The sequence below is a fragment of the Gymnoscopelus microlampas genome (genome assembly GCF_963454915.1).
Source record: "Gymnoscopelus microlampas genome assembly, chromosome: 4".
NCBI lineage: Eukaryota > Metazoa > Chordata > Actinopteri > Myctophiformes > Myctophidae > Gymnoscopelus > Gymnoscopelus microlampas.
In genome coordinates, this window is record NC_139941.1 from 57,998,339 (window position 1) to 58,025,617 (window position 27,279).

Consider the following 27,279-nt stretch of genomic DNA (forward strand, 5'->3'; position numbering starts at 1 on the left):
TGTGTGTGTGTGTGTGTGTGTGTGTGTGTGTGTGTGTGTGTGTGTGTGTGTGTGTGTGTGTGTGTGTGTGTGTGTGTGTGTGTGTGTGTGTGTGTGTGTGTTACAGATCAGGAGAGAAGATCACATGCATGGTGGAACATCCCAGCCTGACCGCGCCTATCAAGATGGACTGGGGTCAGTTACTGTAATCTACTGTAATCTACTGTAATCTACTATAGGCCTACTCTACTGTAATATAATGTAATCTACTGTAATGTGTTACACTACACTCTGTTTTAATGGTTCAAGGATTCTTCTCTTTTTGAACCCGAAGATACATTTGTTTTGCAGAAAGGAAACAAAGCAACCCAATTAAAAACAAGACACAATAATACAGACACCAGAAATAAAAATCAATACAAATACTTTAAAACATCCTAAAAAAAGTAACTATTCTAATAAGAAGGTCATGACAGGAGCCTCACCTACTTAGAGCTTAAGTGTCACGTCTAGATGAGGTCCATCATCTTAGTTTACTAATGGGTGCAGATACAAAGACGTTTATAGAATTTATAGAATTAATAGTATTTATACATTTATAGAATTTACACATCGGGGTCAGAAGCTGCTGGAGTGAAGGAGCTGAGAGTGACTGTAAAGTATGAGAACAGTCCTGAGAGATGGAACTGGTCTTATATAAATGCTGCATTAATATCAATGGTAATGGTCTAGTGGTTAGAGTGTCTGCCCTAAGATTGGCAGACACTGGCAGCACTTGGTGCTTTGAATGTATACTTTTTTAAAGCGAACATTTGTAACTGTCAAATGTCTCAACAAATGTCTTAATGTTTCTGACTTAACCTTTTCTTGTCAAGGACCCCAACATTAGCTGATCCCCATCAAAATATGTTGTTCCAGCCCCCCCCCCCACCCCCCCAAGCAAAGATTTGAATTAAAAATGCTGTTTTAAAAGAACATAGCAGATCTGCAAAGTCTTAAAATAATGCTTATAGCTCAAATATAAAATGACTGATGATTCCATGCCAGAGTCAATGAAGAACAAGGTGTTTTAATCTACTGTAATAATATAATGTAATATAATATAATATTTGTATTGTTAGATTTCTCCATGTCAGAGTCAGTGAAGAACAAGGTGGCCATGGGAGCATCAGGTCTGGTTCTGGGTCTGGTCATGTTCCTGTCTGGATTCATCTACTTCCAGTGGAAGAAACGAGGTGATTAGCATGTTTAATTAACATGTTAATTAACATGTTTAATTAACATGTTTCAACATGTTTAACTAAGATATTTCATTAACACGTTGACTGTTATTGTGTTATTGTGTGTACATAAATGCATTGTATGGAGAAATACACACAAACATAGGATTTATTTGTGTGTGTGTTTTAACTGTCTCTCTACTTCTTCTATCAGGTCGTATTCTGGTGCCGACAACCAATGACGATCTTTAGACTCCTCCCACACACCCAGGTTCACTTCCTCTTCCTTTTTACCAAACTTAGTTTTTTGTGTTATGTATAAAAGTTTATAAAACTATAAAACACTAGACCATACCCGGTCGGCGCAGCCGTGGGGGGATATACGCACATGATCTGGCAACCCGGGAGGCAGTTTGTCCCATAGCTGGGCAGCCGCAGCTATGGGACGACATTCTTTGACACAAAAACGCTAATAAGAAGCTGAGATTTGATTAAATTGAAAAACGGGCTTCACAGTTGTGTTCAGATGGTAATGGTCAATGGCTGTGTGCAAAATCAGAGCAATTGGTCCAGCCAGTGGGGAGAACCGGGTAGCTTCACCACCACCACCACTACAAACGCACGCACAGAGGTTACTAGAATTATAGTAGGATACACAAAACAACATGCTTGTGTAAGAAGTGAAACAACTAGCCTGGTAAACCATCCTGGTCGCTTGACCATCCTGGTCGCTTCTGCTTCCTTTATCATAATAATGAATCTAATAATCAAATTTAATAATGAAATGATTTGTTGTATCAGACAACACTGATGACAATGTGGTCAGAGGGGGGGGGGGGGGGGGGGGGGGTCCTCTTGGTAAACGGTGTAGTTTGGACCATGAGGATTGATATCTCCATGAATTGAGTACGTGGGGATCTCATTTGAAACAAGACATTTTGGCTTTCATGAGCGATCCATTTTAGCTGAACACAACATTTCAGTGAACTGAACACAATGATTCAGTTCATTGAACACAACATTTCAGTGAACTGAACCCAATCATTCAGTTCATTGAACACAACATTTCAGTGAACTGAACCCAATGATTCAGTTCATTGAACACACTGATCATTCCATCACTATCAGGATCAAAGACAGAACCTTGTGGTCCAAAGGAGAGTGTTCTACCAACTGAGCTGCCCTTCCATTCCATTCCATTCCATTCCATTCCATTCCATTCCAGTCATTTAGCAGACACTTTTATCCAAAGCGACATACAATAAGTGCATTCAACATAGCTAGGGAACGAAACTACTAATCACCAGAAGTCCTAAGTGCATTTTCTGCTAAAACAAGCAACTAAGAGTATACCTAGCGCTAAGGTAAAAGTGCAATATATCAGCTACCTACTTTCTTAAACAGATGAGACAAATAGCAAAATCAAATGAGCAAGAGCTAAAACAAATAAGTGTATAGACTAAACAAGATCCAATAAAACAATACAATAATAAAACAAGAGTTCGTACAACAAGCAGGCAAGGCAAAGAGGAAGGGTAGTGTTTGAGGTGGGTTTTCAGTCTGCGGCGAAAGATGGGCAGTGACTCTGCTGTCCTGACATCAGTGACTCTGCTGTCCTGACATCAGTGACTCTGCTGTCCTGACAGCAGTGGGGAGTTCATTCCACCACTGTGGGGCCAGAACAGAAAAAAAGGTGTGACCGTGTAGATCGGCCAGAAGGACCCTTGAGTGACGAGGCAATCAGTCGCCCCGAGGTGGCAGACCGCAGTGGTCGGGCAGGGGTGTAAGCATCGACCATAGCCTGGAGGTAGGAAGGAGCTGTTCCTTTCACTGCCCTATAGGCTAGCACCAGGGTTTTAAACTGGATGCGAGCTGCTACAGGGAGCCAGTGTAGAGAACGGAGAAGGATAGTTGTGTGGGAGAACTTGGGGCGGTTGAACACCAGACGAGCCGCAGCTTTCTGAACAAGCTCCAGAGGTCTGATGGCAGATGCCGGATCACCACCTTCCTACTAAGATACACTATTGATAAAGTATTGGTCAAATGTTGTTTGAATGGACTGAGTTGTTTCTACTTTGATGCTTACTGTAGTTGCAGGGAGACTTGTTCATGATCTATTAACTATTCATAGCAAAGTTTTAAATCATTAAATACTACCACACATTTAACAAGTTATGAATAATACATGAACTAATACTTTAGAAATGATTCATTTACTATTATAAGGGAAGGTTGTTCTAAAGTGTTAACATGTTCACACAGTTAATACATTCTGATTCTTATTGGTTTATTGTCTTTTCACAGAACACCTGGGTGTGTTTTCAGAGAAGCAGAGAGTCATCGCTGCCCCTTGGTGGAGAGAGGAGGAAATATATGTGTGTTCATTCAGATTTTAAATAATCATAACAGCAGCACAATGATGACATCATCAACCGTTTAAATAATCATAACAGCAGCGCAATGATGACATCATCAACCTTTTTCACAAACGTGTCCTTTAAACAAGTGGACAACTATTAAAATGTAGTAGTGAATGCTTGACAGGGCTTTTAGCCCTAGAATGTCTGTGATCTTACATACATTTCATGTATTCCAAATACACAGTCATACAGTAGATCACCCTGGACGTCGCACTGTGTAGTCGCGATCTGCGTGGCCGTAAAAGTGCTCTAAACTCCGTCTGTACTCACCCAATAATTAATTCCTAAGACTTGGAGTCAGATATTGTCCTCTAGTTTCATATCCATTTGAAAGTTCTGCCAGAAAACGTGTGTTTAGTGAAATATCACGAGCTGCACACGGACAACTTTCTGTACGGGCAAGGGGCCCGACTTGATTGAAGGACCGAATTTAGCCAAACATCACAAACGTCATCACAAATTGACACAGGGAAGCACAAACGAACGGGGCACACAATTGACAGGTGCTTGTGATTGGTGCGGGGTAATGAATCACTCCATCTGCCAATTGCGTGTCCCAAACATTTGTGCGTCCTAAAGGAAGTTTACATATATTCAGTCCTGCACTCATTCCGGGCCCCCCTCGCCCGTACAGAAAGCCGACCGTGTGCAGCTCGTGGAAAAGTGGAGATATTTCACTAAACACACGTTTTCTGGCAGAACTTTCAAATGGAAACTAGAGGACAATATCTGACTCCAAGTCTTAGGAATTAATTATTGGGTGAGTATAGACGGAGTTTAGAGCACTTTCACGGCCGCGCAGATCGTCACTACACAGCGCGTCGTCAAGGGTGATCTATGACTGTGTATTTGGAATACATGAAATGTATGTAAGATCACAGACATTCTAGGGCTAACAGGGCTTCATGTTACGACCGCCTACCTGGTTTGTGTTTTTTGTGTTCCTCTGAACCCTGTTGAAGGGCCTGTTGCAGCCAATGTGATTGTGGTTTACTAGGTGTATGAAGTAGCTGTGATATTGTGAAGGTGCTGTGACATTACTGATTGACCTGGGCATACAGTAGGTGGGGCTTCAGCCAATCTGGAGGCTCAGCCTATGTGGGGGTGTCACAGGTGCACATCATTAGGGATTGTGAATCACAGAGGGAAACCATACAGTTTTTCAACCGTGTGTGTTTCTGTTTGTTTTCAGTTTGTTTTGAGTTATTTTGGGTTTATTTTCTTATCACAGTTAGTTGTTTAGTTTTCCGTTAAACACCCGGCTTTGTTTATGCTGTTATCATCCTGCTTCAAAATAAACATTTTAAATGCACTCAAAGAGAAGACCTGAGTTACTGTCAACACCACGCGTTGGAAAAGCTTCACACCATATCCCTCACTGGACATCATTTGTTGTTCTTCTGCCTTTACAGGGCCTTTATGCTGAAAATATATTCAATACAATTATTTGTTGTTGGACTGCCTTTACAGGGCCTTTATTCTGAAAAGATATTTAATAAAATTAAAACATAGTTGAATGACATAAAACATACAGGGGTTCCCATGGAAATACACCACATTGAGGGGGTCCCAGGTGCTGACAGTAAAGGGACAATTTAAGGACTTTTAAAACCTCTTTAATACCTTTTAAAAATGGAATGATATTAAAAAAGAGCATTACTGCATCAAAAGTAATCAACAAACTATACTATAAAAACTGGTCAAAAATATTAGACAAATTGTCAAATAATTTAATAAAAAAAAAGGCAAAGATTTAGAAAATAGTCGATCGACAAGCTCACAACGCCCCCCAAGATGGGCAGTGACTCTGCTGTCATGACATCAGTGACTCTGCTGACCTGACATCAGTGACTCTGCTGTCCTGACATCAGTGACTCTGCTGTCCTGACATCAGTGACTCTGCTGACCTGACATCAGTGACTCTGCTGTCCTGACATCAGTGACTCTGCTGTCATGACATCAGTGACTCTGCTGTCATGACATCAGTGACTCTGCTGTCATGACATCAGTGACTCTGCTGACCTGACATCAGTGACTCTGCTGTCATGACATCAGTGACTCTGCTGACCTGACATCAGTGACTCTGCTGTCATGACATCAGTGACTCTGCTGTCCTGACATCAGTGACTCTGCTGTCCTGACATCAGTGACTCTGCTGTCCTGACATCAGTGGGGAGTTCATTCCACCACTGTCAATCAGTAAAAAACGAAATGTAATATTTCACCGTACCAATCTGCCACAGACCCATAGGGACTAAATCATTCTTTCAGAAATGGAGATTTAATGTTTTTCAAGAGCAGCTCATTTAATTTGTCAAATTATTTTATATCACACAAGAGAGAAAAAAAAAAGAAAAAGAAGGGGAAAAAAGGTCATCAGAATCCATTTTATTGGCCTGTGTTTTTTTTTTGTTTTTTTTTTATACTTTATTTTTTCATTTGGGCACCACAGTGAGTAGTCATATGACTACCAAGACAACACAGATTACAACAATTGGGATAACGCAGGGGGAAAAACAAGGCAAAACAAACAAACAAAACAAAAACAGAAAAACAAAAACAAAATATAGCTGCAAGCAGCGATAATATGGGGCCAGGAGAGAGAAAGAGAAATGATAATTCCTTTAAAAGGTCAGTTCATGAAAGTCCTTGCGGTCTTGTTTCCAATGAGGGCCTGTGAGCAATTAGGGGTTAAGAGTCTTGCACAGGGACAAATTTCATGTCATCGACACATTTGCTGACCTCGCCTGGAATCGTACCTGGGGCAACCAGAGCCTCTGGCTCCCTAGGCGGGCTCACTAACCACTCATCTATGGCCGACCCTCAGGAGAGAGAGAGAGAGAGAGAGAGAGAGAGAGAGAGAGAGAGAGAGAGAGAGAGAGAGAGAGAGAGAGAGAGAGAGAGAGAGAGAGAGAGAGAGAGAGAGAGAGAGAGAGAGAGAGAGAGAGAGAGAGAGAGAGAGAGAAGAGAGAGAGAGAATAGATTGAAGATAGAAACGGAATAGATCGAAGAGACAGAGAGAGAGACATGGAAACGGAATAGATTGAAGAGAAAGACATGGAAACGGAATAGATTGAAGAGAGAGAGAGAGAGCCATGGAAACGGAATAGATTGAGTCATGTTTTTTGCAATTCAACTTAAATGAGTGTGCATCAAGTGAGGCTTGAACCAGCAACCTTGTGGTCGTGAGGCACTCTTAGGTAGCTGCAACACTACCTATAGTGCTATAGATTTGTCCAGGCTGATATTGTCTGTTGAGGATCACAAACTCTTGCCTTCTGTCATGACCCAAGCCCCTGTTTCACTAACACTAAGATCACTCGTTCACAAACCATTTACCAATTAAGAAATTGTACATCTCCTCAGAAGCAAAACTAGTGAAAGTAGCCCATCTACAAGCTCACAAACCATTAAAAGTTGTCAGCTTGTACATCGGCTATTTTCACAATGAAGTATGTTATACATTGAAAAAACATACTCTCATTGCTATCTGAAAAGTTGTGAGATTGTAGATCAGCTGTATGTAAAAAACACTCAATTAAGTATTTCATGTTATCTTTAACAATTGCAGATGTATTCATTGATAGTCATGTTGTGTGAAATGCAACTTAGATGAAGTCTGCACCAAGTGAGGCTTGAACTGGTGACCTTCAGGTTGTGGGGCACACATTTAAGCGAGAAGCCACCAACAGACAAGAACCTGTGAAAAAGGAGATCACACAGATCATACAGTTTCACGCAAATAGCTGAAAAATCCTGGGTTTAAGTGTTTTTCAAACTGCTCAAGATTGCGGACAATCTAAGGGCGGTGCTTACTGGTCAACGTGATAGATGTGTTCCTCATTAGTCAAGGCACATGTGTAAGCAGGTCTAATGGCTGTCGGCCAAACGAGGCATGACTTTTGCCTGTTTAAAGTTTCAATTTTCAAAAAATTGCTATAGCGCCCCCGTTTGACCAATTGGAGTAAGATTGGTTTCAGTGATATTTGGAATGGCCCTTTACATTTCTGCAAAGTTTCAAAGAATGGTAAGTCTGCATGTATGTGTTAGGGGCAGATGAATAATTGTCATAAAACTGCAATATTCATTGGCTCATTAAAGCTTCATTTTTTCACTTATGGAAGATATTTTGCAAACGTTTTTTTGTATAGGTCCAAAGTTCATGTGTAAAAAGTTTCGTGCAGATTACTCAAAAATCCCAGGAGGAGATAGGTTTTAACTGTTTTTCATATAATTCAAAATGGTGGGAGATCTAAAGGTCAGAGTTCAAAAGTCAGAGTGTGAAAGTTGTTCAGCATGAGGAGACGCATGTGTGCATCGAAGTTTCATGGCTGTAGGTGAAACAGGGCATGAGTTGTACCTGTTCAAAGTTGTCATTTTCAACTGAGTGCTATAGCGCCACCTTTTGACGAAAGATTGTGAGATTTATTTTTTGATCGTTTTTCATGACCATCTATCATATGGCCGAGTTTCATAAAAAGCGACTGCACGGTTCAGCCAGAACTGGCAAAAACGGCAGAAGAAGAAGAAGAAGAAGAAGAAGAAGAAATGGAATAATGCGAATAACAATATGGGTCCATGCTGGAAGCCTGGCCCCATAAAAAAAACAAATAAGGCACCAAACTAACACAAAGTAGACATCATTAACAGAAAAAAAGGAAATAAAACTAAAATACAAAAAAACAAGGTACAGAGGCACATAGAAACTAACCCATGTTCAAGTTCATATTCTTTTATTTTTTCTCCTGCTAAAAAGATCAGAGCAAAACGATCGTTAATTAAGTCAGTCCTTCATCAAGTGCCTGATAGTAGACCAGTACCATGTTAGAAGTGCTCCCCCATTTGGTTGTTGACTCTTCCTCTTATATTTCCAATAGTATCCTATATGCTTTTAGTTAGGCTGAGGTGCTAAGTTCTCATAGTTTACATTATAGTCACCCCCCCGTCCACTCCCACACTTTCCATGTAGCGCTCCCATTTAGCCCACAGGGTAGTACTTTTACTAAGATTTCCTCTGATTTTATATGTTAACTGCTCCATTACTTTTATTTTTTCCATTAGTTCCCTCCATTTCTGTACACTAGGGCTTAGTTTCTGAAGCCAGTTTTTAGTTATAAGTTTGAGGGCCGTTAGTCTTAATATTTTAGTAAGGTACTTGTCTTCAGTTCTGTCTATCCCCTTTGGTATTTTACCCAACAGGATATATTCATGACTGATAGTTACCTTAATTTTCAGAACTCGTGTTATTTCCGTACCAATATTGTCCCAGTACTTTTTCAAGACAGGACAAAACCAGAAGATATGACTGTAATTGGCATGATTTTCTCCACAGTCTCTCCAACATTTTGGTGTTGCTGATCTTTTAAATTTTGCTAATTGGACTGGTGTAAGAAAATATCTCATTTGGCATTTCCATGCGTATTCTCGCCAGAACTGAGATGCTGTTGTCTTGTGTAGAGATGTGCTTATATTTCCCCATTCAATTTCAGACACGGTTAAATCTAGTTCTTCTTGCCATCTTATTTTTTCTCTCAATTCTTCTGGTTTGTTCTGCCTATCCAAGATGTTATATAAAGCCGAGATTTGGTGTTTGACACTCTCACACTTATAATTTTTAACCAGGAACTGTGTCATGGGATGAAAATCTGTAATACTTGTCTTCTGTCTGGTGCTTTTCTCGATATAGCTTCTAACTTGCAAATATCTAAAAAAATGAGAGTGTGGTAGATCGTAGTCTCTTTTAAGTGACTCGAAGCTTATGATTCCTTTATGATCTATAAATTGCCCAAATATCCTCAATCCCTTTTGATTCCAAGTCTTGAAAGTATGATCATCTTTATTTGGAGCGAAGTCAGGATCTTCCTTTATTTCTCTTAGTAGCAGCATTTCATTATGGCCTGTGTTTTTACACAAACATACAGTGACTGGTTGGCTGTTGGCTGGCTTCACACAAACATCACAGCAAAGTAAGGGTTAATATTATAGCTGAAACTGAAAATCAATCTAAAGTAGAAGTATGAATGTGATGGCAGTTGTGTTATGCAGCGCTCACAGTTGTGTTATGAAAACCCCACATCATCTTCTAAATCACAGTTCCCCTGAGCAGCAATGTGCATCACCACGGCAACACACCATCTTCTTCACCATGACAACACACCATCTTCATCACCATGACAACACACCATCTTCATCACCATGACAACACACCATCTTCTTCACCATGACAACACACCATCTTCATCACCATGACAACACACCATCTTCATCACCACGACAACACACCATCTTCATCGTCATCGGCAACAGCTCCGTAAACGTACTATTCTACCAGGGGGAGGAGCTTAACCACTTTAACCCAGACGTCCCTCAGGGATCCGTACTAGTGACCTTTATGTTTACGCTCGACATTAACATATCTTCACTGAAAATAGCAGATCTACAAGCTCACAGCTTGTCCATCTGCTATTTTCCTGCAAAGGTTTTCCCAGATTAGGGATACTGGGGTTTAAGTGGTTAAAACCAAACCGTGAAATGTACTGAAATTTACAAACAAATATACCACGACCGATCGCCATTCAGGAGAGTTCTAGCCCCTCCCCTTACCCATGTTTATGACCCATATTTTGTCAAAAAGGTGCAAACAAATGTATCAATTCTAATCAATTTCAAAAACTTTGATTTTATTCAAATGAGCCACTCTGTGAGCTGACAACACCTCACATTGTGACACATTGTGAGCTTATAGATTCATGTTTTAATGACATTACCAAAATGCCAGGTCTGAAGTGGTTAAAAATCAACACAGATTGGCTGCCAACACCGATGTCATAAAAAAACATTTCCTCATGGCCGATAGTTCAAAGAATTACTCTTCCCCACTTCGTAATCAGTAGTTCTCAGAGTGTCTCAATGATCAAAATGGTATTAAATGGGGGTCCGTGGTCTAATGCATATCAAACTGGGGGTCCTTGAATCACTGCTGTAGCTGTAAATAATCTTCTCTTGTGGGGGTCCCTGGCGTATGTTTTCAAATGGGTCATATGTGTCAGTTTAGGCAAAACTAAACTGACACATATCCTTTAAACAGTGTGAGAACTACTACCATCGGAGATCAGGGGACATGTGGAACAGCAGGGGGCAGTATTGTATCACAGGTAACAGTTTATCCAAAGCCTGGTCATAATTATCTAAAATAAAACCAGTGGTTCTCAAAGTGGGGTCAGGGGACCCCCAGGGGTCCTTGAAGGGGTTCCCAGGGGGTCCCCAGCAAAATGTGTTAATATAGCATCAAACTCACTTTAAGGACTTTAAACCCAGATACAGCTATTTAAAAAAAGAAGAAAAATAACCCGGTAAAGATTAGCAAAATTAGGAATATTTTAGAATTAGAAATATTTGAACAACACATATCTTCTATGGGGGTCCCTGGCACAAATATTCTCAGATAGGGGTCCGCAGACAAATACATTCAGGGTCCTTGACATGAAAATGTTTGAGAACCTTAAAGTGGCATAAAGGGCCGTGATGGAAGCCAGGAAGGCACAACGATGGGTGACCACTCCAGCTATGGGTTTGACCACTCCAGCTATGGGTTTGACCACTCCAGCTATGGGTTTGACCACTCCAGCTATGGGTTTGCTCATGTAAAACGTTGGGATGAATTTAAACAGCAAAGAAAGAAAAAAAAACTCATTAAAATAATAATAATACTCGTTGGATTTGGCAAACAGCAAATAGGAAAAATTCACAACAATATTTACACGATCCCTTCCTGATCCAGGGATGCATTTAATTTAAAAAGCATGAAAAGAAAAACAATTATCTTTTTTTTTCAAAATACATTTCTAAAGCAAAAGCATAGATGTAGCATAGCGTTAGATAGTGTTAAACATGGGGATAAAACATGTTGCAAAGCATCATGAGTTCCTCCCCAAGCTCTCCCAAACACTCTTAAAGGCAGTGCAAGTGATTTGTTTTTCTTATTTTTCTTGTAAAAAAAAAAAAAAAGGAAATATAATATAGAAATATGAGTTCTCTCTCCTGATTGGATAAAATTGGCATCCCGACCTGAACATGTATTTTATGTTAAAGAGTTGGAGACAGTTAGATCCGTTACTGTTAACACACACTCTATAGCAATGATTACTATCACAATATAGAGCTAATTTACACTTTATTTTAACAAAAGAATATCACTTTACTGCACCTTTAACTACTTCAACCCTGTCCCTATTCTGGTGGTAAAAACACAAAAATAACCAGACCTACAAGCTCACAACGGGTCACAAATAAGACTTGCTGTGAGCTTGTAGATCAGCTGTTTTTTGGGTGAACAGATTTAGTGTAGAGAGGGAAAAAGAAAGTACAGGAACCCTTAGCCAAAAAAATAGCAGATCTACAAGCTCACAATGCTTCGCAAGGCGACACGTTTCTTGTGAGCTTGTAGATCGGTTATTGTTGGCACAGAGATTTAGGGCCCTACCTCGCCTTTACCCCGTATGCCTAAACTTTTAATGCCATTTTATACTATTTTGAAAAACATTTAAAATATAGTTCAGAGAAAGTATCTGTGTCATTTTAAGATTTCTTTGGCTATTCAAAAATAGCAGATCTACAAGCTCATAGCGCGGCTATGAGCTTGTAGATCTGCTATTTTTGGAAAAGTCGTGAAAATGTGCACAAAATGTGTGTAAAGCAAACTTTTTTTTTAACACTGTTACAACTTCTGGGTGGGGGGGGGGGTCCCTGGAACAAAATATTTTGAGATGGGGTCCCAAATACATTTTGGGGGTCCTTGAAATGAAAAGGTTTAAGAACCACTGATTATAGCAACATCAACCTTTTTCAAAAAACTGTTAGGATTTAGAAGACATTTGTAGAATCCCACAGAAGCAAAGATTTGAGTTACAAATGTTTCCTTTAAAAAAAGAAAATATTTTCAAAGATTTACACACATTTTCACGATTTAAAAAAAAAAATGCAGATATACAAGCTCATAGCGCGGCACGGAGTGCTTGTATGAGCTTGTATATCTGCTATAGCCCAAATAAATCTAAAAAGGACACAGATGCGTGCCCGGCTTTAATGGGTTAAGGCAACGGCAAGATATGGCCCTTGGTGTAGAGAGGACACAAAACAGTCCAAGTACAGAGACCACCTCAGGTCCAGGTTTTACTAGTATAAGATAGTTGTGGTATTGGTTCACAGGGTATTGAACATCACCATGGTACAGGTTTTACTAGTAGAAGATAGTTGTGGTATTGGTTCACAGGGTATTGAACATCACCATGGTACAGGTTTTACTAGTAGAAGATAGTTGTGGTATTGGTTCACAGGGTATTGAACATCACCATGGTACAGGTTTTACTAGTATGAGATAGTTGTGGTATTGGTTCACAGGGTATTGAACATCACCATGGTACAGGTTTTACTAGTAGAAGATAGTTGTGGTATTGGTTCACAGGGTATTGAACATCACCATGGTACATCGGTCACAATGCATGACAACCGAGTTCCGTTTAAGCCATTTATTTTCCATTGCACACATGAGCATTTGGTAATGAGCAAGGAGGTGATGAGGCTTCATGGTTATGATGTTTTACTATGAAAAACAGAGACACATCATTATTATACAGAACACATAAACAATGAACAACAATTAGGACAATGATGTATCACTATAAAGGAGTGGGTAGGCCTACCACTAATACACCAGAGCACTAAACACCAAACACATTGCACACTATTCTCTAAGTTAACTTACTGCATTTTCCTGCTAAGTACATTATGTGCACTAGCTGCACATTACACACAATCCCCTCTTAAGTTTAAGGCAAGCAGGTGAACTAACATTAATTACATTTATCACAAGGCAATATAATGCAACATGAGATTCACAAATTGTCCACAGAACTCACTTCAATGATGCATAACCAAGGCCTGCTGAGACTCTAGACCAGGACAGAGGAGTTGTTGCTGCTGACAAACAATAACTGGAGGGACAGGCACTCAAGCAGTATTTATAGCAGGCCTCTAATGAGGAGTGAGTTAGGACAGGTGTGGTTAGGGTTTGAGAGTGAGTGAGAGCAGGTGAGGTGGGTGGAGCCAATCCATTGGAATAGGCCAGGGGGAGGGTTGTTGTCTAGTATGACTCTTTCTACAACTAGAGTCTAGAGAGGGTTGGTGTGTGCTAAGAACACTAGTGCCGAAAATAAAGGATCTACAAGCCCAACGCCTCGCCTTGTAGATGGGGTATTTTTGGGCAAAGAGATTTGATTTTAGAGGCGGAAAAAAAGCGGTCCCAAGTACAGGAACAACTTCAGTTCCGGTTTGACTAAGTCTAGAGAGGGTTGGCGTGGTTAAGGACACTAGTAGTGCACGACAACGACAGGCAGGTAGGTGGCGCTCACAGGTCCAGCAGCACCGTCCTGAGCGCGTCCTCCTCGCTCATCCTGATGGTGGCGATGGCGCCGTCGTTGAACTCGACGTGTATATGCGTATACAATGCATAACGTCATTAAAGTTATCTGTGGCGAGTTTTTTCACGCCACGGAGAAACAATGCAGTCTACAACCTCAAGTGATGTGAGGATGCGTAGCGGGTAGGGCCCAAAAGCAGACGAGGTACAGTAGGTAGAAGTATTCAAATCAAAGGATTTATTAAATAAACTGAGGTTTCCAAAAGCAGGGATACAGAACAGTAGGCATCAAGCACTAAACATAAACAATGGTGACATAGGTCTACGGACCAACAAGAACCCAGTGCAAACTCAGGACTTAAATAGACAGGGGATAACAGGACGCAGGTGAACTCAAACTACAACCAACACTGGGATTGGCTGGGGCACAACAGGACACAGGTGGAGAACAATTACAAATACATACTGGTGAGACAAGACAGGAAGCGATAACAACGCAGACAGGAAACAATACTACAAAATAAGAGTAAACAACATCAGGCCAAAAGGCAACAGAGTAACAACAATACAAATATACAAATAGAACCTGCAGTATGCAGAACATGCAGTAAGCACTTTAGGTCTAACCGGCCTAAAGCGTCCATGACCATAAAAGGGCATCAAGGTCTAAATAATAAAGTCATAGTCCACGGCCCGAGGAGAGGACCGTGACAAGTGATGATGAGCTGGTCATGGTTTTAGTGAATAATAAAAAATAAAAAGAATAGAAGTGTTTGGGTTAAAACCTAATATTGACCATGAGAACAGAAAGGGTGAGTTCAAAAGTACTATCCAGGAGCTCAAATTGTAGCACAGCCGTTCCATCAAACGGTGGTTCTGTGGCTCAAATGCAGAACAAATAATGGACCTTGACATGAAAAGGGTTGAAAACCAGTGTATGGGTTTCACTAGATGACTATTGGAGTACTTTGTGTTAGTAGGCTAGTGGTCGTGGACAACTATTAAAAGATACATTACATACTGAGTTAGAGTCTCACTGCAATAAGTATAAAGTGAAGCTTTTTGAGCTGACTTTTTTCCACAACAAACCACCACCTAAACCACCAACAACCATCACAGTGACCCCTGGCGTCACAAGATTCTACAGGTGACAAAGTTTGGTACTGCAAGCAGTCCTGCAGAAATCAAAACACGCACCCATGCATGCGCGTGCGCGCATGCATGGGTAATAATGTTGGCATACTTGTCAAACACAGCAGACAACATATCATGAGTAAAGGAAACAACGCCTCCTCCAATTGAGCGGCTTCCTATAATAGCTGATATTGAGCAGTACCTTGCTTATTGTTTGACCGTCCTTTTGGAGAGGCCGGCCGTTTAAAGGCCCCTCACAACCAACTTGTGCCCTAGGCTACCAAAGATAAAAAACAAAAGTGTACATCTGTAGCCTAGCTGAGAGATGGTCTGCTCTAGCTGATGATATTCTAGCACTTTGGAAGGCTTCCTCTAAGTTGTAATCAAAAGTACAGCCGACCTCGAGAATGAACACCTCCCTATGGTTTTCATTAACAACAATGACATCAGGGGTGTTAGCTGAAATGTTAGAGAACACAGAATCATCATTACACAGGTTAAACATGCTCGGCTTCACAGTAGAATGCTTATACAGCATGATGGAGGACCTGAAAGAGACCTGTAGAGTCCCTTGTATACAGTACATGTCACCCATTTAAGATGTGGGACATGGTTTCAGCTATTTGTTCATGACCATGATGTATACAGTGAGGAGCATGGTTGCACACACACACACACACACACACACACACACACACACACACACACACACACACACACACACACACACACACACACACACACACACACACACACACACACACACACACACACACACACACACACACACACACCCCTCTGAAGTAACACTTTGATCACATGACGTGATGGTATCATCAGTGAGATGTAATGAGGCTTGGATTAGAGGAGCGTCTGTGAGTTCAGTTTACAGAGGTTCCCGGTTTGATCCCTGACTCCTCCTGGCTTCATGTTGAAGTGTCCTTGAGCAAGGCACTGAACCCCTAACTGCTTCTGATGAATGTGAGAATGTGGAACACCTTAGTTTAACATTATTAAAAGTAAATCAATACTTAGAATAATAGAGTTTTACTGCAGCGTTCTAATCCAGTCCTATATTGCGCTGATCGCAGGGGTAGAGTGGCCGGGTAGAGTGAACTGGAAAACTGCAAGGTTCCCAGTTTGATCCCGGGCTGGGGCGCTCCCCTAGAGTTAGTGTCGAAGTGTCCTTGAGCAAGACGCTGAACCCTTAATTGCTCCCGATGAGCAGGTTGGTGCCTTGCATGGTTTCCTCCGCTAATCGGTGTATGAATGTGTGTGTGAATGGGTTAATGGCACAATCAATGTAAAGCGCTTCGGATAGAAGCGCTATATAAATGCACCATTTACAATTTACTGATCAGAGCAATGGTCTCTGGTTTACAATAGACAGCTGATTATGAAGACCAGGGCCATTCAGCAGGACAGTGCTCATCCACTCAATGCAGAGTATAGGATGTTGCCATCTGGCCGCCGTCTAGAGGCCTCTGGTGCTAGAAACAACAGGTATAAACACTCTTTTGTACCTGCCTCCATTCATGCAGCCAACGCTGCTAGGAACAGGTAAAGAATGATATGATGCTGTTGTTGATGATGATGATGACGATGATGATGACAATGGTGCACGAACAAGCACTTTATGCCAGCACTTTATATCGAAGCACTTTCTGGATGTAGCCTTTATTTAATTTTTTTATTGTCTTTCTATACTTGCACTAGAGCGCCCAGGTTTCTGTTTATGCTATGATGTCTCACGTCCTTGTTGTCCTGTACTGTCTGTATGTTTTAAACTACTACTACCTCTTTGCTGTAAACCTAATTGCCCTTTTGGGACACTAATAAAGACCTTGAACCTTGAACCTTGAACCTTGGTTGAGAGCAGTTGTTGACTTTGGGCGCACCCGTTTGTTCCATTTTAGACCTGTAGAGCAGCATTGTTTGACCGTCTGACAGGCATCTGAACACATGTATCCACTCCAACATGTATTATCTAACACACTAATAAATAATACCTGTGAAAATGTAAGATTTTATAAACTAATTTAAACAAACTGCTTTAACAATCATTCAGATGACATTGCAGATCTGGCTGCATTAGCTAATTGATAATGAACTTTAACCTTAAACCTCCCATCATGTCTCATCTGAAAGCTTTTAATTAATTACAACATTTTACTTTATAAACATATTTATTTGTTTCTGTCTTTCATTCTAACTGTTTTTCTTCAAAATTCACTACCATCGTCTCCCCGGAAACAGATGATGTAACACCATATCTTTAATCTGATTGGCTGATTCTTCTAAACTAAATAACGAGTCCTCCTTCATTCTCTTTCAGACTGCAGAACTTCTCTAGAGGTAAACATGTGTTTATTCTGATATGTTTATTCTGATCTGTTTATTCTGATCTGTTTATTCTGATCTGTTTATTCTGATCTGTTTATTCTCATCTATTAAATTCAGTTTAGTTTTGATCAGTGTTGATGAAGATTAAAGCCACCGTCCTCATCCTCTCCTCTGTACTTCATGTCAAAGCGATCCCAGGAAGTAAGTACATTATATTTATGTTATTATATAATATATACATTTATATCTACTGTTATTATATAAAACAAGATATGAACAATGCACAATACAAACAAATGACATGTCACACACACACACACACACACACACACACACACACACACACACACACACACACACACACACACACACACACACACACACACACACACACACACACACACACCTCTGAAGTAACACTTTGATCACATGACGTGATGGTATCATCAGTGAGATGTAATGAGGCTTGGATTAGAGGAGCGTCTGTGAGTTCAGTTTACAGAGGTTCCCGGTTTGATCCCTGACTCCTCCTGGCTTCATGTTGAAGTGTCCTTGAGCAAGGCACTGAACCCCTAACTGCTTCTGATGAATGTGAGAATGTAGAACACCTTAGTTTAACATTATTAAAAGTAAATTAATACTTAATAGAGTTTTACTGCAGCGTTCTAATTCAGTCCTATATTACACTGATCAGAGCAATGGTCTCTGAATTATGACCATATGAAGTGTTACAGACTGTGTAACACTTCACAGTCTGTAACAGTCTGTATAATCAATATATCCTGACGTTGGCTTCAGTCTACCGCACGCTTAGATCTCACGTCTGGTTGAGAGCAGTTGTTGACTTTGGCTACACCCGTTTGTTCCATTTTAGACCTGAAGAGCAGCATTGTCTGACCGTCTGACAGGCATCTGAACACATGTATCCACTCCAACATGTATATCTACACTAATACATAATTTTAGATTGTATAAACTAATTTAAACAAACTGCTTTAACAATCATTCAGATGACATTGCAGATCTGGCTGCATTAGCTAATTGAAAATAGCAGATCTACAAGCTCACAACACACGTTGTGAGCTTGTAGATCTACTATTTTCAAAATATAAGAGCGCTTCTACGAGAGCATTTTCGGGAGTTTGGACCGGCGCAGTAGCGCCGCTGTTATCTTTTCATGGCCACCGGGAGATTTAACCCACGGTCAAACACACACCAGCCTTCATCCATTAATGTTCTCTACAGGCTAGCTCTCATTAACGTGGCACAGGACTGGCCCGTCTGAGTCTCACTGGAGAGACTCATTCTGAAGTGATGAACTTTAACCTTTAACCTCCTATCATGTCTCATCTGAAAGCTTTTAATTAATTACAGCATTTTACTTCTATGAACATATTTCTTTCTTTCTTTGTTTTTCTGTCTTTCTGTCTGTCTGTCTTTATTTATTTATTTCATTCTAACTATGTTTTTCTTAAAAATTCCCAACCATCGTCTTCCCGTAAACAGATGATGTAACATCATATCTTTAATCTGATTGGCTGATTTATCAAAACTACAGAACGAGTCCTCCTTCATTCTATTTCAGACTTCAGAACTTCTCTTTCAGTAAACATCTGTTTATTCTGATGTGTTTATTCTGATGTGTTTATTCTGATGTGTTTATTCTGATGTGTTTATTCTGATGTGTTTATTCTGATCTGTTTATTCTCATCTTTTAAATTCAGTTCAGTTCTGATCAGTGATGATGAAGATTACAGCCACCCTCCTCATCCTCTCCTCTGTACTTCATGTCAAAGCGATCCCAGGAAGTAAGTACATTATATTTATGTTATTATATTAAAGATACTCTTATTATATAAAATATGCATTCATAGATGTAATCTTGTTATATATAATACATGTGTATTTATGTTTATATTATTAAACATATATTGTTTATAAATGAAATCTATATTGTTATTGATATAAATAAACATTATGTCTGTTGATTATATAGTGAATAACATACTGTTATATTGATATATCAAATATACATACAGTTTATTCATAGTGTTATTATTTATAATAACATTGGTAAGCGGTAGCTCAGCCTCAAGGCCCGAACCAACAGGCTTTGGATCAATTATTTTACACACATGCTGATTCTAACCTTTCATTATATTAAATTATCAGTGATGTAAAGTAACTAAGTACATTTACTCAAGCACTGTACTTAAGTACAATTTTACAAGCTCACAATGCGACGCATTGTGAGCTTGTAGATCTGCTATTTTCAAATGATTTTTATACATTTGAAAACGTGTGAAATGGGACATTCTGCATAATGAGTACTTTCTATTTTTATTACTTTAAGTACATTTTGATACCAATACTTTTGTACTTTTACTCAAGTAAATAAAAAATTCTGGACTTGTAACAGAGTATTTCTACATTGCAGTATTGATACTTTTACTTAAGTAAAACATTAGAGTACTTTTTCCACCACTGTATATTATATAACATTATATTATATAATGTTATGTTCACATCCTGAAATACATCATTATGAATCTGTTTCATAATATTATAAAAACATTTAAATGTTTGACAGGAAGATACTTCTAATATTCAACTTTAGAACCAAACATGACTGTTTAACATGATGATGATGATGATGATGAAGATGATTGTTGTTGAATTTAATGTCATCTTTGTTTTATTTCCAGTGTTCCATGAGAACATTCAACTCACTGGCTGTTCAGACACAGTTAAAGACTCATATAAAGAGTGGATGCAGGCACTGGATGGTGAAGTGATGCAGTACGCAGACTACAACAAAGGGAAGGTGGTGTATCCTCAGCCTCCGTTTGTAGATCACATGACCTGGCCAGGTTATGCATTCGCTGTGGGTCAGCAGCACCTCTGCAAAGGCAACCTGGACACCATTCTCACTGCCTTGAAGAAACCACCAGTGAAAGGTACATGAATACTATGAACACAATAGTTATTAACTAAAACTCTTGAATATATTTAACATTAATGAAAATGTTTAACCCATTCAATCCAGGAACACATATCTGTCATTTTAGATTTCTTTGGCTGTTCAAAAATACCAGATATACAAGCTCATAGCGCAGCACCAAGTGCCGCGCTATGAGCTTGTATATCTGCTATCTTTGAAAAAAAAAACATTAAACAAGTTTGAGAACCACAGATATTATAGCAACATACGTTCTCTTTTTTTTACTGTTAGGATTTAAAAGACATTTGTAGAATCTCCAGAATCAAAGATTTGAGTTACAAATGTTTGCTTTAAAAATATATATACATCCAAAGATTTGCGCAAACTTTCATGATTTTTCAAAAATAGCAGATCTACAAGCTTGCTGATAGCGCGGCACACACACACACACACACACACACACACACACACACACACACACACACACACACACACACACACACACACACACACACACACACACACACACACACACACACACACTTTAATTTCTTTATTTGGATTTTCAATTAAAATACATGAATCATGTCAAATCCAGTTAAAACAGTTACCATCAAAATATAACATGTCAAAATGTATTCATATTGTGATATTTCATGTCTCTCTCAAAATAACAACCTTTCTGTGAGTGTTATCTCTGTTATCCTGGAAATACATGATGGGGTCTGACAGACAGACAGACAGACAGACAGACAGACAGACAGACAGACAGACAGACAGACAGACAGACAGACAGACAGACAGAGTCCTTGTTTACTCAGCCACTGTAGAAAACTGGATAAATAGTGAAACAACACTTAACTGTTAGCTCAATTACATTGTATTTAAGATATTGAAAACATTTTAATGCCAGATTTAACATCCTGAACCTATTTTAGACTTTATGTAATGACATATTTGGCCCATGGGGGGCAGTTAGCCTAGTGTTGATATTATACAGATGATAATAAAACTGAGCATTAATTACATTTTTAATTGTCTATTTCCAGATGGATATGTGTTATATGATGCTGCCCGCTGTGTGTTTAACTCCAGTGAGCTGAAGGACATACAGTTCATATACTCAATGAATTTCGATGGTGATGAGATCCTCAGGTGGGACAGTAGAGTAGATCAGTGGGTTGGATACACTGAGTATGGTGTGAAGAACGCAGAGCGCGCCAATAAAGATCCTACACAACTGGCTTATTGGAGAGCACAACGAGAGGGAGCCTGCAAACACAACATTGAGCTCTACTACTCCTCTGTTCTGAACAAGAGAGGTGAGCTGATCTCAGAGCAGCACTCAACACTCATCACCTCATAAACTATAACATGACATCATAATAAATCATTCTATCATTCTATTCAAAGCAGATATAAAACCTCATAGCGGGTGCCGTGCTATGAGCTTGTAGATCTGCTATTTTTGAAAAATTGTGAAAATTATAATAAATATATTTTTAAAGTGAACATTTGTAACTCGAATCTTTGCTTCTGGGGGTCCCTGGAACAACATTTTTGACAAATGTTTGCTTTAAAAATATATATATTTAAAGATTTGCACACATTTTCACGATTTTTAAAAACATTGCAGATCTACAAGCTCATAGCGCGTCACTCGGTGCCGCGCTATGAGCTTGTAGTATGGTATATACAATAATAATAATAATAATAATGATAATGATAATGATGATGATAATAATAATAATAATAATAATAAGGGTAATAATAATAATAATAATAATAATAATAATAATAATGATAATAATAATCATCATCATCTTTTTTAGGAGTGGAGCCCAAAGTGAGACTGAAGTCAGAGACTCCCCCTCGTCGTGGTGAACACACTCACATGCTGAGGTGCAGCAGCTACGACTTCTATCCTAAAGTGATCCTGGTGACCTGGTGGAGAGGTCAAGAACCTTTGACCTCTGGTCTCTCCTATGCCGATGTGTCTGATGGAGACTGGTACTACCAGTACCACTCCTACCTGGAGTACACACCCAGGTACACACCTAACAGACAACTATACATAGAAATACACACCTCTACTGGTACTACCAGTACCACTCCTACCTGGAGTACACACCCAGGTACACACCTAACAGACACCTATACATAGAAATACACACCTCTACTGGTACTACCAGTGTGTGTGTGTGTGTGTGTGTGTGTGTGTGTGTGTGTGTGTGTGTGTGTGTGTGTGTGTGTGTGTGTGTGTGTGTGTGTGTGTGTGTGTGTGTGTGTGTGTGTGTGTGTGTGTGTGTGTGTGTGTGTGTGTGTGTGCGCGCGTGCGTGTCTGTCTATTACAGATCAGGAGAGAAGATCACATGCATGGTGGAACATCCCAGCCTGACCGCGCCTATCAAGATGGACTGGGGTCAGTTACTGTAATCTACTGTAATCTACTGTAATCTACTGTAGGCCTACTCTACTATAATTTAATGTAATCTACTGTAATGTGTTACACTACACTAAAACATGATCATCAGGTATTATGGTTATTCTAGGAGGAAGATCTTGTTCAAAAAGGTGTACAGAAAGTGTTCAAATTGTGTTTTTATGTGGACACGCCTCCAGTTCATTAAGTATACCTGGTTCTCACCTTAGCACCTCCTCCACCACCTTAGCACCTCCCACCTGAACCAGTCCCTCCGCCTCCTGTCCTAGTCCCTCCTCCTCCTCATGCCCACACCTGTTGTGTGATGATAATAAGAGGGATGCTATATGTCTACTGCGTCATTAAAGTGATGTTTTTCTATTGGCACGTTTGACCCTCAAGGTTTCAGCCTCCAGGAAGACACTCAAAATAGTCAGAGAAGACATTGAACACCATAAAAACATCACCAGGGGGCTTAATGAAGATCTATCAACCTCATAGACACATGAAAGACAGAAAAAGTGCAAAACCATGGCACCACCTCTTTAAGGGTTCAAGGATTCTTCTCTTTTTGAACCCGAAGATACATTTGTTTTGCAGAAAGGAAACACAGCAACCCAATTAAAAACAAGACACAATAATACAGACACCATAAATAAAAATCAATACAAATACATTAAAACATCCTAAAAAAAGTAACCATTCTAATAAGAAGGTCATGACAAGAGCCTCACCTACTTAGAGCTTAAGTGTCACGTCTAGATGAGGTTCATCATCTTTGATTACTAATGGCTGCAGGTACAAAGACATTCATAGAATTTATAGAATTTATAGAATTTATAGTATTTATAGTATTTATAGTATTTATAGTATTTATAGAATTTATTGAATTTACACATCAGGGTCAGAAGTTGCTGGAGTGAAGGAGCTGAAAGTGACTGTAAAGTATGAGAACAGTCCTGAGAGATGGAACTGGTCTTATATAAATGCTGCATTAATAAATCAATGGTAATGGTCTCGTGGTTAGAGTGTCTGCCCTAAGATTGGCAGACATTGGCAGCACTTGGTGCCACGCTACGAGCTTGTAGATCTGCTATTTTAGAAAAATTGTGAACATTTTTGCAAATCTTTGAATGTATACTTTTTTAAAGTGAACATTTGTAACTGTCAAATGTCTCAACAAATGTCTTAATGTTTCTGAAAAACTATTGTTGCTATAATATCAGTGGTTCTCTTCAAACTTTTTCTTGTCAAGGACCCTAACATTAGCTGAACATTAGCCATCAAAATATGTTGTTCCAGCCCTCCCCCCCGAAGCAAAGATTTGAGTTAAAAATGCTGTTTTAAAAGAAAATAGCAGATCTGCAAAGTCTTAAAAATAATGCTTATAGCTCAAATATAAAATGACACTGGTGATTCCATGCCAGAGTCAGTGAAGAACAAGGTGTTTTAATCTACTGTAATAATGTAATGTAATATAATGTAATATTTGTATTGTTAGATTTCTCCATGTCAGAGTCAGTGAAGAACAAGGTGGCCATGGGAGCATCAGGTCTGGTTCTGGGTCTGGTCATGTTCCTGTCTGGATTCATCTACTTCCAGTGGAAGAAACGAGGTGATTAGCATGTTTAATCAACAAGTTAATTAACATGTTTAATCAACATGTTAATTAACATGTTTAATTAACATGTTTCAACACGTTTAACTAAGATATTTCATTACAGTCAACTGTTATTGTGTTATTGTGTGTACATTTATGCATTGTATGGAGAAATACACACAAACATAGGATGTATTTGTGTGTGTATTTTAACTGTCTCTCTTCTTCTTCTATCAGGTCGTATTCTGGTGCCGACAACCAATGACGATCTTTAGACTCCTCCCACACACCCAGGTTCACTTCCTCTTCCTTTTTACTAAACTTTGTTTTTTTTGTTTTATGTATAAAAGTGTATAAAAGTATAAAACATACACAAATAAAACATGTCCTCTTGGTAAACGGTGTAGTTTGGACCATGAGGATTGATGTCTCCATGAATTGAGTACGTGGGGATCTCATTTGAAACAAGACATTTTGAGCGATCCATTTTAGCTGAACACAACATTTCAGTGAACTGAACCCAATGATTCAGTTCATTGAACACAACATTTCAGTGAACTGAACACAATGATTCAGTTCATTGAACACAACATTTCAGTGAACTGAACCCAATGATTCAGTTCATTGAACACAACATTTCAGTGAACTGTACCAATGATTCAGTTCATTGAAAACACTGATCATTCCATCACTAGCAGGATCAAAGACAGAACCTTATGGTCCAAAGGAGAGTGTAATACCAACTGAGCTGCCCTTCCATTCCATTCCATTCCATTCCAGTTATTTAGCAGACACTTGTATCCAAAGCGACATACAATAAGTACATTCAACATAGGTAGGGAACAAAACTACTAATCACCAGAAGTCCTAAGTGCATTTTCTGCTAAAACAAGCAACTAAGAGTATACCTAGCGCTAAGGTAAAAGTGCATATATATCAGCTACCTACTTTCTTAAACAGATGAGACACATAGCAAAATCAAATGAGCAAGAGATAAAACAAATAAGTGTATCGACTAAATAAGATCCAATAAAACAATAAAACAAGAGTTCGTACAACTAGTTAACAACAAGCAGACAAGGCGAAGAGGAAGGGTAGTGTTTCCTGAAGAGGTGGGTTTTCAGAGGTGGGTGACTCTGCTGTCCTGACATCAGTGGGGAGTTCATTCCACCACTGTGGGGCCAGAAAGGAAAAAAAGTCTTGACCGTGTAGATCGGCCAGAAGGACCCTTGAGTGACGAGGCAATCAGTCGCCCCGAGGTGGCAGACTGCAGTGGTCGGGCAGGGGTGTAAGCATCGACCATAGCCTGGAGGTAAGAAGGAGCTGTTCCTTTCACTGCCCTATAGGCTAGCACCAGGGTTTTAAACTGGATGCGAGCCGCTACGGGGAGCCATTGTAGAGAACGGAGAAGGATAGTTGTGTGGGAGAACTTGGGGCGGTTGAACACCAGACGAGCCGTAGCTTTCTGAACAAGCTCCAGGGAGACTTGTTCATGATCTATTAACTAGCATAGTTTTAAATCGTTAAATACTACAGCACATTTAGCAAGTTATGAATAATACATTAACTAATACTTTAGAAATGATTCATGTACTATTATAAGGGAAGGTTGTTCTAAAGTGTTAACATGTTCACACAGTTAATACCTTCTGATTCTTATTGGTTTATTGTCTTTTCACAGAACACCTGGGTGTGTTTTCAGAGAAGCAGAGAGTCATCACTGCCCCTGGTGGAGAGAGGAGGCAATACATGTGTGTTCATTCAGCTTTTAAATAATCATAACAGCAGCACAATGATGACATCATCAACCTTTTTCACAAATGTGTCCTTTAAATAGATACAGAAACCTAGATACCTCATTGGCCTCTGCAGTTCGTTGGAGCAACTCGTATCGCGGCCGCCATTTTCGCGTAGGAAAACGGACACTCAAAGTGACTACTGGCCAATCACAGCGCTCACAGCGCGTTGACTACTGGCCAATCACAGTGCGTCTTTTCTAAGATTTGTCAGAATCTAGTTGTCCCGCCCCCACTTGCCTCTGATTGGCCTACCGAACGCCCCCTTCTGTGACACACACGGAAGCTTCAGGGAAGCTTTCCTACGCTAAAATGGCCCCCGTGATACCAATGCCTCAGAGCCGAAGGAGGCGTCTACCTTTATATGTCTATGCTTTAAACAAGTGGACAACTATTAAAATGTAGTAGACGTGAATGCCTGACAGGGCTTCCTGTTATGACCGCCTACCTCGTTTGTGTTTTTTGTGTTTTTTGTGTTCCTCTGAACCCTGTTGAAGGGCCTGTTGCAGCCAATGTGATTGTGGTTTACTAGGTGTATGAAGTTGCTGTGATATTGTGAAGGTGCTGTGACATTACTGATTGACCTGGGCATACAGTAGGCGGGGCTTCAGCCTATTTGGGGGCTCAGCCTATGTGGGGGTGTCACAGGTGCACAGCATTAGGGAATCACAGAGGGAAACCATACAGTTTTTCAACCGTGTGTGTTTCTGTTTGTTTTCAGTTTGTTTTGAGTTATTTGGGGTTTATTTTCTTATCACAGTTAGTTGTTTAGTTTTCCATTAAACACCCGGCTTTGTTTATGCTGTTATCATCCTGCTTCAAAATAAACATTTTAAATGCACTCAAAGAGAAGACCTGAGTTACTGTCAACACCACGCGTTGGAAAAGCTTCACACCATATCCCTCACTGGACATTATTTGTTGTTCTTCTGCCTTTACAGGGCCTTTATGCTGAAAATATATTTAATACAATTATTTGTTGTTGGGCTGCCTTTACAGGGCCTTTA

The 27,279-nt window shown here is 39.7% G+C and overlaps 1 long non-coding RNA gene across 1 annotated transcript in view; it reads left to right on the forward strand.

The window, feature by feature from the left end:
* Positions 1-4,942, forward strand: part of LOC311043868 — a 36,907-nt gene extending 31,965 nt beyond the window's left edge. The window contains exon 2 of the long non-coding RNA XR_014600662.1: positions 4,778-4,942. This is a non-coding gene — a long non-coding RNA (uncharacterized lncRNA). The remainder of the gene's footprint in view (positions 1-4,777) is intronic.
* The last annotated feature ends 22,337 nt before the right edge of the window (positions 4,943-27,279 follow it).